This window comes from Anastrepha ludens, chromosome 5 (assembly GCF_028408465.1).
Source record: "Anastrepha ludens isolate Willacy chromosome 5, idAnaLude1.1, whole genome shotgun sequence".
NCBI lineage: Eukaryota > Metazoa > Arthropoda > Insecta > Diptera > Tephritidae > Anastrepha > Anastrepha ludens.
The window spans coordinates 64,704,934-64,711,584 of record NC_071501.1 but is presented as its reverse complement, the minus strand read 5'-3'; the positions used below and the strand labels follow the sequence as shown (position 1 = coordinate 64,711,584).

The window sequence follows — 6,651 nt, the reverse complement described above, 5'->3', positions numbered from 1 at the left end:
AATTGAGTTCGTAAAATCTATTGCACCTTAACCTAAAAATGTTAAGAGGGAAGAGTAGTCCGCAAACATTCCCAGTTTTAGCTTTCAAATTTGAAAAGTAAAGTTAGCTGAACAGTGAATGGCGTTATTATAGATTGCCTCCTTACAATGCGCATCCCTTGTCCTAGGGACGACTTTAACATCAAAACATATCTCCTTTCCACTGATCCTCAAGCAATGTATAACTCATCAGTATATATTTCGAGAAATGGGCCCATCGACGGACCGCAAGAAAGAAAGGAAAGAAACTCCGAAGTGACTTCTTTCGCTTTTACCTGCTTTATCAAAATGTAATTGGAAGAGGAAATTTAACAAATAAGCCTTAAAACACCACCCTTGCAGCGATAGCTTCAAATTGAACGTGGGACTGAGGCTGAAGCTTCCGTTGACTCTCTTCTCTAGTCTCCTTGATATTACATATACTTTTTATTTAGAAGTATTTGCTGCTGGTAAAGACTGTTGCGTTTTTAGTCTCGAAACCTCCTAGATAAGTGTGTTACCGTTTTACATGTTATTATTGTGGGTCTAGAGTTTTTCACTACCAAGTCCAGGTTAGTTAGAAAAGTTTGAGCTCTTTTGAATAGCGTCTGCAACCAGCCTTTGGTAGTCTTAATTTTAGTTTTCGGTCATCAAAATATCTCCACAAGGCGATATACAGAGTGAATTTCTTGACAAATTCAAGCACGCTTGGATTCCCAACCTCCATGGGATTGATAAATGGGTCATTTATGGTATTCGGAAAACAGAAAACATCTGATCTCTTAGCGTAGCTCAGGAGCGATCTATCGAGGCTTGTCGCTGTTCTTACTTGGCGTTGTTATATTGACACTCCCATATTTGTAATGACAGGTTGGTAAGAGTGAAATGGTAGACAAAGTTGTTTAAAAAGCGGTCGTTCCTTGGCAAACAATGACAAACCTCCGAGTGTTTCTCTGCCATGAAAAAACTTCTCATAAAAAACATCTGCTGTTCCTCTATTTGTGCAAAAACATGATGACGCTAACCAGAAATAGAAGCGGGAGCTCGGCCAAATATCCAATACGGGATATAGGCGCCAATAATGTATTTCTTTATATAAGGATAATAGACTAAAACGTGGTATACCCAGAGCAAAATTATGAGAACCTCTATAGCTGCTACGTCATAGGTAATTTGAAAGAAAACACTAAGCTTCACTAGGTCTTCTAAATTTACAGCTGTTCGCGTGATGTAGAAAAAATTGCTTTTCCGTTTCACTCTATTCGATTAAAATCGCTTAGATGGTCAATTAATACAATAGAAAAATTTTGAAATGCCCATCCTTGCCCACTGCCTGTGGAAAATGCAAATTATGAGCTAAAAAATAAGCAATTTATAAGGGTGAATACATAATCTTCAAACTAAGAGAAAAATTTAGCTTAGGGCAGCTATGAAATTTATATGCTTCAATTATGGCTGACCTTTTGGCCAATGCATTTATATGTACATTTACATACATACATATGTATGCATGCATGCACACATCTTCACATCTTGCCTTAGTCCTAAGTGAAACTGTAATAAAATAAACTATTCCCGATTTGTATGCAAAGCTGTGTGCTCCGTTTTTAATTATATAATTTATTCTATGCAAAATTCTATTAGTACTCGCATTTCCTTTATGTAATATAAATCACTTTCTAATTAAATTTGGCTCCATCTCAGTTTGCGCACTCGTCAAAGTCAAACATCCATACATATTCACACATCTGCATATATGTACATACACATTTACATGTATACATATACATATACACACATATATGTGTATATATATATATATATATAATGCAAATGGATATATATATATATATGTGTGTATACATACCAAACGTAAGTACGATTAATAGCTGTACGTACTGAAGCACTGGTGGTGGTAACTGATAAATATTTTACCAGGGGGGCTCCCGATAATCTTTCTAGGGATGTATAACATATGAACTGATAAGTCCCGGGCGTAACAAAGAAAACACGTTTTTTTTATTCAAAATTAGGTTTAATCTTCAACGTAATTTCCATCAAGAACAACGAATTCATTCGAGTCCCGCTTTAACATTTCAATACCACTTCTGTAGAACGATTTACCTTTTGCCTTAAAATTGATCTCAGTTTCAGCAAAAACCTCTTCATTCGAGCAAACTTTCTTACCGGCGAGCATTTTTTAGAACTGCGAGCACCGCTGGGAGCCAAATCTGGCAAATACGGTGGATGTGAGAGCAATTCGATGTTCATTTCATGTAGTTTTGCCATCACAGTCAAATTCTCATAGTCAAATTCTCATGCAATATAAAGTCAATATGCCCTTTTGATATCTTTACGATTTTACCTGACTCACGCAACTTTACTTTTCGACCATTGAAAACGACTTTGTGGATATTTGTGATGTTTTCTGGTGTTACTGCCTCATTTGGACGTCTAGTGCGTTGTTCATCATCCATGTGTCTATGACCACGTTTGGAGTCAGCAAACCATCGTTTTATTGTTGTATCTAATGGAGGGGAGTCCCCATTATACTTTTCAAGTCATTGCTTTGCCTGAACGGTATTTTCCCCCATTAAGGAGCAGTGTAAAATTAAAACACGAAATTCTTTTTCACCCTTTGTTTTGATAATAACAAAAGTAGCGTCACTCTAAGCACAATAACTCACGAACTAATGAATAGAATATATTGAAATTTTAACAGCTGTCTTTTTAAGGTTAGTACTAACTGAAAATTAGGTGAAAGTAATAAAAGTAGTGCCAGCTATGCGTTAGGCCGGAGACTTTTGAGTCGATGTGTTAATTTTCTTAATGTGAACCATTTTTCATGCAAGTAATCTTTGAGAGCATTTTTCATTCTAATTTTTTAAAACACCCCAGTCAGATTGTTCGCTTATTTTGCATATTTAAAGCTGAAACTATGCTCAGTAATTTCTAAAAGTTTGAAAGTGGGATTCCCATAAGTTTTCAAGTTATATGTATTTCAGGCATACAGCGAACCAGAGGAAAATACCGGGTGTCTGCTTATGTACTTGTACGTAGTGTTGGTTCTATCGCTTTTCAAACGCGCTATAATATGCAAATACGTGTGCTAGCGCTATAACGATATTTTGCACCGATTTTTGGCGTTTGCCGTAAAAATTCCACGCTATTATGGGGGGACCTGTGATGCGCCTATGTTTCGTGTGTGCTAAGCGCTTATTACAATTTCGCTGTCGTTTACTGCGCTGAAATTTTAAAACAAATCAGCCACCGAGTTATGGAAAGTGCAAAGGGTGGTGACAAATATAAGGTATATGTATTACTTAATATAAGTTGTGTACAAATAAATAGTACCTCTTACAATATTTTGTAAAACACTTCTAAAATTTGGATAAAAAAGTTGTATTTAAAATTAATTATGGTGCGGAGATGCATTATAATATTTTATGAATTGCAATTAAAAGGTTAACTGGGTCAAGGGAGCGCTAAATCGACATAGGTATGGATGAGCAAATCATGCCGTGAATTAAGTTCTCAATTGTAGTAAAGAAATAGCACTACTTGAGTCATCCAAGATAGCGCAAAAGCAAGGCACAACATGCCTAATTAGTAATGCCATATTATGTGAGCTATAATCATAGCCGTAAGTTTCTATTGAACTTTATTATTTTGCCTTGAATTTGTGACAAAAAATTTTCAAATTTCAATCGAATGGTGCAAAATGTATTATCTGGTTATAGCATCGCTCATTAGGCCTAAAGATAGGGATTGGGTTAGTACGAGTATAGGGGGTTTCGTTAGAAGATATCAGACTTGAAATTAAAAAAAAGCTGAAGTGATATAACCTCCAATGTTGTTTATTTCCATATTAAATCAATGACACTATGTATGAAATATATTGTACTTTCTGGCAAATGGTTGCGGCGGTTCTAGTAAGTAGGTGGATCACCTATTGAGAGCAAGCGCAGCTTCTTGCCCGTCTTCGAGGAAATAGTCGATGAAACCGGCAAACCAAAACCCACTTCAGACTTTGACATTTTCGTAGTGTAGAGGCATTTGAGAAATCTCCAGTGGTATTTCGAATGATATTTCCTTTCAGTAAAGATGATTTCCTACCCGGCATTACTGCCTGAGAAACTTCCTTTTCTCTCAGAATTAGATTCAAAAATAACTCTTCTTAGGCAATGAATTTTTTAACTCTAGAAAACTAATGATATTTTTTATATGCAAGTGTTAATTTTTAGTCGATTCGACTAACTATTTAGCACTGATTTTTTTAGTTCTAACGCATTAACAAAAGTTTGATATATTTTTACTTTTATTTGTTCTAACAATAAAAGCATTGCCCCTATATTATTACGTAAATTTATTCATTAATTTTTAAAAATTATTTTTGCACGAAAAGTTTTTTGCCACCAGGTGTAAAAAAATAAATTAACACATAAAAAATTCGCAATTACGGAATTCATTAAAAACGAACTAAGTTTAATATATTTATGGCGCTTAAAAAGAAATACGTTTCTCGTTTTAAGAGCAATTGTTGAAGAATTCAACAAGAGAATTCTCTTGTACTTCGCACTTCACACTTGGGCATTCCACGCTTTGTTTTTATAAAATCGTCTGCTAAGCGTGTTTAAAACTCATTTTTCCATCCAAAAAAGCAGAAGCGCCAAACCATTTACCTCTAAGATGAGAAAAAAATATTGCTAAAAAGAAGACTGAAAGTTGCGTAAATGTTAATTTATTGTCGAGTCGACTGACGCTTTCTGTAATGATATTACTGCATACAACAAATAACATCGGCAACTGAGATTACACGATATTTGAAAGCAATTGGCAAAGTGGAGCAAAACTCTGCGAAATATAAACTCTGTTATATCGAATCGCCTAACATTTCTAGTCTAGGGTTAAATTTTCATTCGTTTTCTTTATACATTATTTGTGGCAATTTTATATTCTTTACAATTAATAACACTATCAATGTAAAATAATAAATGAAAAGCTTGGCTCTATTGTCTCGGTAATTTACGAGTATGGTGCCCTCGCTAGGAAATGGCTGATTAAAATATTGACTAACTAGACAAGTCTTGTAGATTTCATATAGATTTTTGACCGTTTTTCTCTTTTTTACGATTTCTATGTTGTACCTTAAATTAGTGTATGTTGTCAAAATTTATCTTAACTACAATAAATTAACAAAGCAACATTTTTTTTTCCTTGTTCACTCCTCTTGGGAGCATAGGGCCTCGACCAGACGCCGTTTTGCCTTGGTTTCGTTAATCTGTTTTGCCCTCTGACAAGCCTGCCGCTATCAGTCCTAAGTAGTGGGAATGCCCACCAATCGTTGCTTAGGAACAACGCCTTAAAAATGTGGAAGGCTTCACGATTTTGCGTGTCATCCTTGCGCAGAGGCCATGCAAATCTGTATCGTTCCAATTTTAGTATATGTTCTGTCAAAGCAAGAACAAAGTAATGTTGAAGAGCGGTAATATATATAATAAATTCAAATTTAGAAATGATTATAATAATAAAATTTAATTTAATTCTTTATTGAATGAGATTTGAAAACAAATTACTCAAGATTTCCCACCACGAGTCTTTCAGATTTTTTGTCAATCTCCACATAAATTTGTCTGCTCTATATCGTCCACAAATTTTAGAGATTCCGGACGTTTTTCGCCGATGGGGGGTCTGATGGATATCTGTTAGTTGTAGTAGTTGAATTCTGATGCTGATTACTATCACATAGTCTAAATATGGTTTTTTGTTTTCAGAACCTCAAAAATATCGCAACTTCCTTTTTAAAATGACAATTTCTTACGCGAAGGCTATAAAATTTATAAAATAAACTGAAATATACATATTTTTTATTTCAGTTTAAAATTTTATTCAATTTACTCCTTGAAAATATATAGGTATTAAAAAAAATTAATAATCCGAATGACTTACATTTATCGTTTTGTTTTTCTTCTAGGTACATTACGATTACTCTGACCATTGCTGTATATTTCTCCGCCTGTACTTGGTACGTATGTCGAAATACAAATGAGTCTGAAAGCAAGTCAAGCCACAAAGCAAGTCAAGTGGGTGGCCCAAAAAACTAATAATAATAGAAATTAAAAAAAGGAAGATAAGTAGCTCTTGGAAGTAGACAAATAGGGACTTGTAAAATCTCGGCTATCCACATTGTCCATTAACGCTAAAACGCCTGGAGATATGCTGCACGTTTTTCATCATTCAACCTATTATAAGCGCACAATTTTAGTACCTCAGCGAATCCATACCCATATGACTGTTCTATTTGCGCGCACACATATTTAAAAATATTCCTGCACACATACATACATATAGGTTGTGTAGGAAGCACCGTTCGCTATTCATATTTCTCAATCTCCTTTCTCCACTTTTACGTTCTGCTTGCAGCAATGCTCTTGTGTTTGCTACGTTGCTTAGTATACGATCACTGGGTAGATGACCTGCTAATGCTAAATTATGTTGGAGATTAACGTTAATCCATATTGAAGTCGTAATGTAAGCAATTTGTTAGAGAGAGACTCAAAGTGATGCAGGACAAATTTTCTACGTAGTAGAATAGACGGTGGGTACTGCGTTGGTATTGTGTGATGTAGCACA

The 6,651-nt window shown here is 34.9% G+C and overlaps 1 non-coding gene across 1 annotated transcript; it reads right to left on the bottom strand.

Moving 5' to 3' along the window:
* Positions 1–5,382: 5,382 nt before the first annotated feature.
* On the bottom strand, positions 5,383–5,484 carry LOC128865502 (U6 spliceosomal RNA). The gene has a single exon (XR_008454832.1). It is a non-coding gene; the product is annotated as a U6 spliceosomal RNA (small nuclear RNA).
* Between the last annotated feature and the right edge of the window lie 1,167 nt (positions 5,485–6,651).